Source organism: Myxine glutinosa, chromosome 2 (genome assembly GCF_964187855.1).
Source record: "Myxine glutinosa chromosome 2, kmMyxGlut1.1, whole genome shotgun sequence".
NCBI lineage: Eukaryota > Metazoa > Chordata > Myxini > Myxiniformes > Myxinidae > Myxine > Myxine glutinosa.
The window spans coordinates 109,865,029-109,878,011 of NC_136262.1; positions in this window are offsets into that span (position 1 = coordinate 109,865,029).

The window sequence follows — 12,983 nt, forward strand, 5'->3', positions numbered from 1 at the left end:
CCCGCCGTGGCTCGGATCCCCGCTGGTCCTCGCGGCACGCGAAGCTGCCCGACGCGCACCGAGGGCCCGATTCGGCTATAAGTCGTTCTAACCTCTAACCCGGTTACCGTCGATGCTTCACCTGGATGCTTACAAGCATATGCTACCCCTTTCTTGCTCATACATGCAGCCGTTTCCATGCTCCTCGTCGTACCTTTTCTTACACACCTCGATACACTCATTCCGCTCACCGACTTGATCCCACTCCTGACACCAATTGTTACGGACACGACTTATTGAGATGTTATGCTGGGCCGAGCGGAATGGCCGCCGTGTTCGCACAAGTTACCCGATTACACTCGAACGTTGGGCCGAATCGCGCTATGCTAAATCAATGAAGGAAAGGACACAACGGCTGGGTTAAATGACACGACACCAGGGGTACAGTTCTCAAGACCTCCGGAGGAGGTTATAATATGGGTTTGCAGAATGTTTAGATTACACGGACAAGAGGTACAGCACAGAAAGGTGGGCACTTATACACGGTCTTATCTTAATTCCCGACAGACCACAGACAAACGGGACAAGACTGACTCACACAGGGATTGATGGCAAGGAAGGGCAGAATCGATGGCTCAAGGTGCACCTTGGCTCAGGGGCAGAATCGACTCGGTCCGGTCCAAAGATGCGGGTAGGTATCGTCGCGCTGGAGGTGGCGTCCGTTCTCCTTCGTAGCTGAGGCGCATCTGACGTCACCTCCGGTAAGTGGCTGCGTATATCCAGCGGGGAGTGACACGCCCTCGGCTCGTTAGCTCCGCCCCAGATGGAATCGGTCCGCCGCTTCTTATTGGGTGCGGGGGGGTTACCGGGCTCCGCCCTTGACGAGGAGCTGACAGTCAGCCCCTGTGTGGTAACCCCGTCGGAGCACATGGGCAATGGCGGCTAACCAAGCCGGAGTGAGGACGCACACTCCCCGCGCGCTGTTGTTGTTGTTGGTGTTGTTGTTTCATGAGATGATGGGAGGATGCGGAGATGAGATTGTGGGGAGGTATTGGGAGGTCCTAAACTTACTACTGGTGCCATACAATCACATTCTGGTGCAACGAAGAGTCAGAATTAATGGAAACGAGTCCTTAACTGACATAGACTAAGAATAACTAGCAAGATGTCCTATAGTTGTCTACGTGAGATGCGGTGAACCTGGGCACGACATTTAATGGGGGAAAAAGGGGAAGGTCGGTTCTACAGAGTGTTGTTTACAGACAATGGGACTAGGGAATGGGGGATTGGGGATAGTTGGGGAGTATTGGGCAAATAGGGGAATATTTACAAGCGGATATGGATGGAGGCCAAATCCCATATCCGCAACAATATATATATATATATATATATATATATATATATATATATATATATATATACATATATATGAGTTCAAAACACACCTGGTCACAAGTGTGCCGCACTGACCGGGTCCTCAGTCGAGGTCCTCAGCATCATCCCATTTCGGCCCTTCAACCTCGATACGGTCAGCTAAGGTGGGCCAGCAGGGGCACATACACATCCACATGCAGCAACTGCACCTGGATGCGTACATATCCCCACCCCCAGCCAGTGCGAACAACAACAACAACAACAACGCCTCCACATACAGAATCCACAGCACCAAACAAACATGGTGGCACACTCAAACACCCACCTTAATACCCTTCACCACTCACCAACAAAACACACCAGATCATTCATACACACACATACACACCCATTCACACACATACACACACATACACACACAACACCAACCAACCAACCACCTACCCTTACATCATACACCACTCAACACACAAAACACACTCATGCAAAAATTCATTCATGCAAAAACACACACCCTCACCCACTCACTCACTCACTCACACACACAAAATAAGAAATAATAATAGTAACAAAAAAAACAAACAAACAAAAAATAAACACAACCAACCGACACCGTTCGACATGCCTCCATAAACTTCCTCCATATCAAAAATAAGCCTTTCAAGGCAACCTGGGCCACCTTGTTACACATCCTCCTTCTTTCTGTCCCACACACTCCAAGCCGAGCAAGAAATGCAGAAAAGGAATTGCCAATATACCCTCCACATCCCACCTCAAATGGCTGACACGAAACTCGCCAACCCTTCTCACGGCACTCTGCCTCCAGCTCACTGTGCTTTCCTCTCTTCCTCCCGTGCACGGTGCACCTCATCCATGTTCTCTTCCAAAGGTACAGACAATTCCCCCAAGATGACCTGTCTTGTTATATACAGTCACGTGAAAAAGTAAGTACACCCCATGTAAAGTTTTGTCTTTTTCAACATATTTCAACATACAGCTATTTGATCTTCATTTCAACAATATTGATAGATAAAGGTGATATAATATAACAAATATCATGAAACATTTACATTTTGTAGTCCATTGTATAATTTAAATAAACATAAATGCAAATTTCACATGTGGAAAAAGTAAGTACACCCCTACATTTATCACTACTTCAAATACCTAAAATTAGAATCAGGTGCACCAGCTCAGGTGCAAATGATTAGAAAATCATTAGAGAGGATCTTGGAGGAACCTGTCTTATTTAAACCTCAGACATTTAGTTTGGATTGCTCTTTGTTGTTGAAATGTGCGGCGTCACAATGCCGAGATCAAAAGAGGCCTTCAGAAAGAAGGTTACAGAAGCCTACGAGTCTGGGAAGGGATTTAAAAAGATCTCCAAACAATTTGAAATCAATCATTCGACTGTCCGGAAGATCATCTACAAGTGGAGAAGATTCAAAACAACTGCCAACTTGTTCAGGCCAGGCCGCCCCAGCAAGTTCAGCACGAGAGCAGACCGCAAGATGCTGAAAGAAGTCTCGAAGAACCCCAGAATGTCATCACGGGACCTACAGGTTGCTCTTGCCACTGTTGATGTCAAAGTGCACGAGTCTACCATTAGAAAGAGGCTGCACAAATTTGATCTACATGGGAGGTGTGCCAGGAGGAAACCTTTGCTGTCCAGAAAGAACATCAGGGCAAGACTAAAGTTTGCCGATGAACACGTAGGCAAAGACCAGCAGTTCTGGAACAATGTGCTCTGGACAGATGAGTCAAAGGTAGAGCTATTTGGCCACAGTACCAGAAGACATGCTTGGCCAAACCCAAAGACAGCATTTGACCACAAGAACCTGATACCAACTGTAAAGCATGGTGGTGGAAATATGATGGTTTGGGGCAGCTTTTCTGCATCAGGGCCTGGGCAGCTCACCATCATAGAATCCACTATGAATTATTCATTGTACCAGAGGGTGCTTGAGGATAATGTGAGGCCATCTGTCGGAAAGTTGCAGCTCAACCGAAGGTGGACCTTGCAACATGACAATGACCCTAAACATACCAGTAAATCCACCAAGAAATGGCTGAAAAGAAAGAAATGGAGGGTTCTGGAATGGCCAAGTCAAAGCCCGGATCTAAATCCCATCGAGATGTTGTGGGGGGATTTGAAACGAGCTGTGCATGCAAGAAACCCCTCAAACATCGAACAGCTGCAAGGAGGAGTGGGCAAAAATTTCTCCCAGTCGATGTCAGAGACTGGTAGACAATTATAAGAAACGCTTACTTGAGGTTGTTTCTGTCAAAGGGGGCAATACCACCTATTGTTTGTGCACTGCCAAGGGTGTACTTACTTTTTCCACATGCGAAATTTGCATTTATGTTTATTTAAATTATACAATGGACTACAAAATGTAAATGTTTCGTGATATTTGTTATATTATATCACCTTTGTCTATCAATATTGTTGAAATGAAGATCAAATAGCTGTATGTTGAAATATGTGGAAAAAGTCAAAACTTTACATGGGGTGTACTTACTTTTTCACGTGACTGTATATATATATATGCAGTGCATTCAGAAAGTATTCAGAACCCATTTATTCAGATCCAAGTATTCAGCCTCCCCCCAAGCCCTCTCCCTCCCACACATCTACCGATGTCCCTGCTCTCAAATGTTGTTTGTGTGCTTCCCCTTCTCTCCCCATCTTGTCTACCGCTCCCTATTTTTATATATTTTGTTTGTCTGTTTGATTTGTTTGTGTGATAAATGTTAGCTCTTTCACGAGCCTCGATTCTGTATACAAAAAAAAAGAAAAAAAAAATCCCTTCACTTTTTTCACATTTTGTTATATTGCAGCCTTATGCTGAAATCGTTTAAATTCATTTTTTCCCTCATCAATCTACACTCAATACCCCATAATGACAGAGAAAACAGGATTTTAGAAAGTTTTGCAAATTTATTAAAAGGAAGAACTGAAATATCACATTTACATAAGTATTCAGACCCTTTGTTATGACACTTGAAATTTAGCTCAGGTGCCTCCCATTTCTCTTGATCATCTTTGAGATGTTTCTACACCTTGATTTGAGTCCACCTGTGGTAAATTCAATTGATTGGCCATGATTTGGAAAGGCACACACCTGTCTATATAAGGTCTCACAGCTGACAATGCATATCAGAGCAAAAACGAAGCCATGAGGTCGGAGGAACTGCCTGCAGAGCTCAGAGACAGGATTGTGTCGAGGCACAGATCTGGGGAAGCCTACAAAAAAATTGCTGCATTGAAGGTTCCCAAGAGCACAGTGGCCTCCATAATTCTTAAATGGAAGAAGTTTGGAACAACCAGGACTCTTCCTAGAGCTGGCCGCCCGGCCAAACAGAGCAATCGGGGGAGAAGGGCCTTGGTAAGAGAGGTGACCAAGAACCCGATGGTCATTCTGGCTGAGCTCCAGAGATCATGTGTGGAGATGGGAGAAACTTCCAGGACAACCATCACTGCAACACTCCACCGATCTGGGCTTTATGGCAGAGTGGCCAGACGGAAGCCAAACAGTTCAATCTGGGTTTCATCAGACCACAGAATCTTGTTTCTCACAGTCTTAGAGTCCTTTAGGTGCTTTTTTGCAAACTCCAAGCGGGCTTTCATGTGTCATCCTTGCTCGGTCCTGCGTGCTGAAATAAGCTTCATCGGTGCTATTTTGATATTTTTATGCCTCCACCCCTGAAGGTGGCTGGAGGCATTATGTTTTCGGGTTGTCCATCCGTCCGTCTGGGCTAAACCTCGTTTTTCTCAACAACCACGTGTCCGATTAAGGCGAAACTTTCAAGGTAGGAGTGACACCCATGCAGAATGTTTTTATGATAAGTGTGACGTCATAGGTCTCGTGGTATGGCAGCCATCTTGGATTAAACGCAAATAATGAAAAAATATTTCTCGGAAACCGCTGAATTGAATTTTTTTTTAACTTGGCACATTGTCAAGTACTCCCAATTGGGAACAAAAGCATGATAATGATGACATCATAGGTGAGGTGGTATCCCAGCCAAAAATGCTTTAATCGAATTCCTCATCCTAAAAATCTGAAATTGCATGCACATGATTTATGACCCATTTGTATTGAAATAGTAAATTCATGACATTAAAGCGCGGCGTTACGCGCGCTGCTTGTGAGCAAGGAGGAAGCGGACAAGCGGTAACATATAAACGTCTTTATTGTAAGACTACACTGTAACACTGAAATGCTCCGGGCTGGTCGCCCGGTGTATATCATGAGGCCACGCCTACCCCTCGGGCGTGGCAACCGCCCACTTGGTGCGTGGAATGATGTCACCACGCCAGTGGGCTTTTGTGTCCGCCACACGCGCCCCCCCCAGAATTCCCGCGCACCTGGAGGGCCAGTTTGCGGGGCAGACGAATGACCCGGCCGAAGCGCCCCCTGGCGATCAGCGGCGTCCGGGGTGCAGGGATGCCAGGTGGGATGCCCCTGGCTGCCCCTGGGATGGGTGCAGGACCGGGGGGCGGCGTGGCGGCGGGGCTGGGCGGTGCCGGGGGTCCGCCCGCAGGAGGGCGGCCCCGACGTGGGGGTCGGGCCACTGGCGGTGGATGGTCCACATCGAGGTGGGCCGGCTTGAGGTGGTCTACCGAAACGCGGTCAGGAGTACCGCCGATGTCCAGGGTGAAGTGCTTCGCCCCGGTCTCCAGCACGCGGAAAGGCCCGTCGTACGGGGGCCGCAGTGGTGTCCGATGGGCATCGTGGCGGACGAAGACGTACTCCGCCGTGCGAAGCTCCGAGGCGACGTGCGTCGGTGGGTGCCCGTGGCATGCCGTTGGCACCGGGGCGAACCTCTGGGCGGTCTCTTGCAGAGCGGAGCGCTGCTGTGCCGCGGACCATGGTGCTGTGGAGTCGGGGAGGAACTCGCCCGGCACCCGCAGCGGTTGCCCGAAGACCAACTCCGCCACGGATGCGCGCAGGTCCTCCTTGGGCGCCGTCCAGAGGCCCAGCAGGACTCAGGGGAGCCTGTCGACCCAGCCGCCGTCGCGGAGGGTGGCCCGGAGCGCGGCCTTCAATGAGCGGTGAAATCGCTCACACAGGCCGTTAGCCTGGGGGTGGTAGGCCGTGGTTCGGTGCAGCCGGACCCCGAGCCCCTGCGCAACCGCCCCCCAGAGCTCCGAGGTGAACTGGGGGCCGCGGTCGGATGAGATGTCTGAGGGGGCGCCGAACCGGGCGACCCAGGTGGTGATGAAAGCCTGCGCGACATCGGCCGCCGTTGTCGACGCCAAGGGCACGGCCTCCGGCCACCGGGTGGTGCGGTCCACCATGGTGAGGACGTAGGTGAAACCCCGCGAGGGGAGCAGAGGTCCCACCAGGTCCACGTGGATGTGGTCAAACCGGCGTTCCGGCACCGTGAACGGGGCCAGCGGGGCCTGGGTGTGCCGGTGCACCTTGGCGCGCTGGCACGCGAGGCACGTCCTGGCCCAGCCGCAGACGGCCTTCTGGAGGCCATGCCAGACGAACTTGTCGGCGATCAGCCTTTGGGAGGCCCTCGCGCCCGGGTGGGACAGGCCGTGGATGGCGTCAAACACCTGGCGCTGCCAGCCCGCGGGCACGATGGGGCGAGGACGCCCGAGGGAGACGTCGCACAAGAGGGCCACGCCCGCGCCATCGAACGGCACCTCGGTGACGCGGAGGCCCGTGACGGCGGTCCGCAAGGCCTGGACGTCGGGGTCAGCGGCCTGGTCCGCTGCCATCCGGGCATAGTCGATGCCGAGGTGGACTGCGTGGGCGACGGCCCGGGAAAGGCAATCCGCCACCGGGTTGTCCTTCCCCGCGACGTGCTGGATGTCCGTCGTGTACTCGGACACGGCCGAGAGGTGACGCTGCTGCCGGGCCGACCACGGCTCGGTGACCTTGCCCATCGCGAAGATCAGCGGCTTGTGGTCGACGAAGGCAGTGAACGCCCGGCCCTCGAGCAGATGGCGGAAGTGCCTGACCGCCAAGTGAAGTCCGAGCAACTCGCGGTCGAAGGTACTGTAACGGCGTTCGGGCGGGCGAAGCTGCCGGCTAAAGAACGCCAGCGGTTGCCAAGCTCCACGCACCCATTGCTCGTGCACCGCGCCCACCGCGTAGTCCGAGGCATCGGTGGTGAGGACGATCGGTGCATCGGGCGCCGGGTGCGCGAGCATGGTGGCGTTAGCCAAGGCGAGCTTCGCGCCCGTGAACGCCGTGTCCATCTGCTCGGTCCAGGTAACGTCGCCTTTGCCCGGCTTACCTCGGAGAGCTTCGTGCAGGGGGCGCAGGAGCTGGGCGATACGGGGCAGGAACCGATGGTAAAAGTTCACCATGCCCAGGAACTCCTGCAGCCCTCTGATCGTGCGGGGGCGCGGAAACCCCTTCACCGCCTCCACCTTGGCCGGCAGGGGGACGGCTCCGTGCCTGGTGACACGGTGCCCCAGAAAATCGATTGTGGCGGCGCCGAACCAGCACTTTGCGGGGTTCACAATCAGGCCATGCTGGCCCAGGCGTTCGAAGAGCGTGCGGAGGTGGCGTAGGTGCTCTTCGCGGGACGCGCTGGCGACGAGGATGTCGTCCAGGTAGACGTAGACAAAATCCAAGTCGCGCAGGACGCTGTCCATCAGTCGCTGGAACGCCTGAGCCGCATTCTTCAGACCGAAGGGCATGCGCAGGAACTCGAAGAGTCCGAATGGCGTGATGACCGCCGTCTTCGGGACGTCCTCCGGCCTGACGGGGACCTGATGGTAGCCGCGTATGAGGTCCACCTTCGAGAAGAAGGACCTGCCCGCCAAACGGGCAGAAAAGTCCTGAATGTGGGGGACGGGGTAGCGGTCGGGAGTCGTGGCGTCATTGAGACGGCGATAGTCCCCGCACGGTCGCCATCCCCCGCCAGGCTTCGGCACGATGTGCAGCGGCGACGCCCAAGCGCTCTCTGAGCGCCGAACGATGCCGAGTCGCTCCAGGGTAGCGAACTCCGCTTTTGCCACCGCCAGCTTCGTCGGCTCGAGGCGGCATGCCCGGGCGTAGACCGGTGGCCCGACGGTGGGGATGTGATGGGCCACCCCGTGCTTGACGGCCCCCGCCGAGAAGGTGGGCCGCGTGAGGGCCGGGAAGCCGGCGAGGAGGCGGGTGAATGCGTCCGCTGCCGGAAGCGTACAGACCAACGTGGCCGGAACCGAATCGTTCGGCAAGCCGCTTGGCAAGCCGCTCGTTGAGCTGGGCAACGCAAAAGCGAGCGAGCTGAACGTCTCGGCCTGGACAAGCCGTCTGCGCTTGACGTCGACCAGGAGCCCATTAGCGCACAGGAAGTCCGCGCCAAGCAGTGCCATGGGCACATCGGCGGTGACAAACGTCCATCGGAAAACCTGCCCTCCAAACCGCAGAGAGAGGCAGCGTTTTCCGTACGTATGGATGGGCGTCCCGTTCGCGGCAAGCAGCGCGGGGCCCCCACCCGCGGCGTGCTTGTCTGACGTGCCGGCGGGAATGACACTCACCTGCGCTCCCTTGTCGCACAGGTAACGGCGCCCGGAGAAGGTGTCCATTATGAACAGCAGGCTGCTCGAACGGCCGGCGCTCATCGCCACTATTGAGCGCCGGCCCGGGCGTTTCCCGACCCGTTGAAGGAGCACGGCGGATGACACCGCCAAGCTTCATGGCCGAACTTGGCGTGGAACCAGCACCAGGTGGTGGAGCTGGAGGAGCGCGGCTGGCTCCGCCCGGCCGGTGGAGTTGGCGGGTTTCCCCGCGGTGGCGGTTTTCGCCGCGGCGGTGGGCTGGGCGTGGCGGCGTTCACGAGGTGCGTATCAGCATGCTGCTGAACATCAGCGCGCTGTAGAAGCTGATGCTGTGGAACATGCTGCTGAACATCAGCGTCAAGGGCCGTGACGGCCACGCCGACGCTCGCCCGCGTGTCCGAAGCGGCGAAGTACCTGTCCGCCTTGGCGGCCAATGCTCGGGGTTCCGTTAGCTCGGTCCCGGCCAACGCGAGGCGAACCTGCGCTGGAAGTTGGCGCCGGAAAAGCGCCCGGAATAGCGAACCGGGGGCTTCGTCGCCCAACAGTGACAGCATATGGTCCATTTGGACCGACGGGCGCGTCTCACCGAGCTCGGGGAGATCCAGGAGGCGATCGGCCCGTGCGTCGTCCGTGAGGCCGAACGTGGCTAGGAGTAGCCGCTTGAGTGCCTCGTACTTGTGGCCATCCGGTGGGTGGCGAAGGACGGACACAACTCGAGCGGCCGTGCCGGGCCCGAGGGAGGCGACGACATGGCAGTAGCGCAGGTCGTCGTTGGTGAGGCGCCGAAGCTGAAATTGGGCTTCGGCTTGAACGAACCAGACTTCGGCCTGGGCCTCCCAAAATTCGGGAAGTTTAATCGCCATTGCCTTGTCGTTGGCCATTGCAATGGCGTCGTGTTCGGAAGGATCGCTACGGCAGATCCAACGTCGAGGGTCACCAGTAAAGCGCGGCGTTACGCGCGCTGCTTGTGAGCAAGGAGGAAGCGGACAAGCGGTAACATATAAACGTCTTTATTGTAAGACTACACTGTAACACTGAAATGCTCCGGGCTGGTCGCCCGGTGTATATCATGAAGCCACGCCTACCCCTCGGGCGTGGCCACCGCCCACTTGGTGCGTGGAATGATGTCACCACGCCAGTGGGCTTTTGTGTCCGCCACAACATCATCGGTCACATGGTTTGGCAGCCATATTGGATTGAACCTAACACCTCAAAAAACATCCCCCAAACCAACAAATCGATTGACTCAAAACTTTATGTGTGTCATTGACTGGGCATGGCGATGAAGAGATGATCATGGAAACATCATTGGTCACATGGTGTGGCAGCCCTATTGGATTGAAGGAAAATATTAAATAACTAGTGGGGTCACCCGTGGGAATCCCACGGGCATGGACGTGTGTGACATTTCGACATATTGAGTTAGATGCTGCACCTGCACATTCAGTTTCACAAAATGGTTACTGGCAATTTATCAGATGCACAAATGATGTAATCTACACAATGTATTTACTTCTGATAACATGTGAATGCATGTGCGTGCACACCCACACACACATACACACATATACACACACAAACACACGAACACCCACACACATATATATACACACACACACATATATACACACACACACATATATACACACACACACACACACACACACATATATACACACACATATATACATACACACACACACACACACACACACATATATACATACACACACACACACACATATATACATACACACACACACACACACACACACACATATATACATACACACACACACACATATATACATACACACACACACACACACACACACACACACACACATATATACATACACACACACACACACATATACATACACACACACACACACACACACACATATATATATATGCACATATATACACATATATACATCCACACACACACACACACACACACACACACACACCCACACATGCATACACACATACACATGCAGACACACACACATAAATATATATATATATATATATATATTGTTGCGGATATGAGGACTGTATTTTTTTGATTGTGTGTATTATTATTAGTGTTTATTCTGCGCCTCCTGCCTCCGGAGCTGTGTAAAGGTCAAAGGGCGTCCCATAATTAGTCCAAGAGCATGCACGTCAGCCCATCATAGAATACCCCTGTTCGATAGTTATATCTTATTATGTGTTTTAGGGTAAGGCTGTGTCTCCCATTAATTGAAATACTCCATTGCACCAGTGAAAGAGATAGATTCCCTTCATTCCCACTCCCAAAACTTCCATCCCCCCTTTTCGTCAATTGCCATTCACATTACCTCCGCTGCACAAGTGGGAGGGATGGCCCAAATGCAGGCCCTCATGGAGCAATTTATGGCGCAAATGCAGGCGTCCCTCAAACTGCAGGGTGAGCAAATGGGGGCAATGAGGGACGAAGCAAGGGCTGATAGTGAGCGATTGGGGAGCGAAATGGGGAACCGGATGGAGGCTCAGAGTGAGCAAATGGGGGCAATGAGGGGCGAAATGGGGGGCAAAATGAGCGAAATGGGGGGCAAAATGGGAGAAATGGGGTAACGGCTAGAAGCTAAATTTGAGGGGTTAGACAACGGGATAAAAGAGGTAAAGAATGGGTTAACGGGGGTGGAAAATAGAATGGCTGCCCAAGAGAATCAGTTAAAGGGGGTGAAAAATGGGTTAATGGGGTTAGAAAATAGGATGGAAGACAAATTGCGGGAAATAGGGGAGCAATCCGCCCGGGAAATCGAACAGATGGGGAACCAGATGGAGGAGATGAAAGAGGAGATACGACGAGGTGTAAGTGAGGAGGTCTCGGGGGTACGCGAGGAGGTAAAGCGAGGCGAAAAGCGTATAGAGAAAGAGGTGAGGAATAATACGGCTAGGTTACAGGGGGGAATAGAGGGTCTGACGAAGGGAGTAGAACAGCTGACAGTGGGACAAAAGGAACTAGTGGACCAAGTGGAAAAGAACACGGCAATAATCGGGGGGTTAAAGGCGACACAAAAAGAAATTAAAAATGACTTAATAGCGACACAGAAACAATGTCAGATGGTACGTGAGGGACTGACAATGAGGTTGGACGAGGTGACAGAGATAATGGAGACGAAGGACCGGCAGGTAAGGACGCACATAGAGACGGTCACGGTAGCCTTAGAGGACGAAATTGAGGAGACGCACCGGGAAATAAAAGAGGTGAAGCAAAAATTAAAGGAGGTGTTAGAAGGGGTGAGTGAAATTAAGAAGAGACGGACAGAAACTAAAAGAGAAATCCAAGAGGAGGTGATGGAATTGGTACAAAGTCGGTGCTCAACTCATGATGTGCTGCTCACTACCCAAATAAAGAGTTTGCAGGTGGCGAAGGAGGTGAGGAGAAGAGGTGCCAAGGTGAGTGGCGATATACGTGAAAATGCATATGACGTGAGGGGAGCTTCAGTCGGCTTGGGGATTGGTTTGGATCCGGGTGTTCGTGAAAGGCCGTTGGTGAAGTGTGCAACAGGTCTGATGTGCGAAAGAGGAGGTGTGCGAGAATGTCCGACTCTGGGGTGTGTGAGGAAAAAGTGCGCGCCAAGGAGTGAGTGTGCTGTCAAGAGTGAGTCGGTCGTAGCGCGTGTGCGAGGGGGCACATGGAAGCGCGGTGTGGTGAGTGTTACAGAGGATGTAACGAGAGAGTGTACACCTGTGGTGAGTGTTACGGCGGAAGTAACGGGAGAGTGTGCGCAAGAGTGTGCGCGAGAAAGGTGTGTAACGGACAGGTGCATGAGGAAAGAGTGCGCTGTCGAGAGTAAGGGTGAGTGCGCTGTCAAGAGTGGTGGTGAAAGTAGTGAGAGTGACACGGAGCGTGAGTTGGTTGTGACAGGTGGGCGAGGATGTACACCTGGAATGGAAGGAAGCACACCTGGAATGGTAGAGCGTGTGTGGGAATGCACGCTGGAATTAGTATTGAGGCATGTGGTTGGGTATGCGAGTGAGAGCACACCTGTGATTGTCACAGAGGAGGTGACCGAGAAGGGAGCGCGAAGAGGTGTGTTGGTGAGGTGTGCGAACAACGAATGTGTGCCAAAGTGTTCGGTGG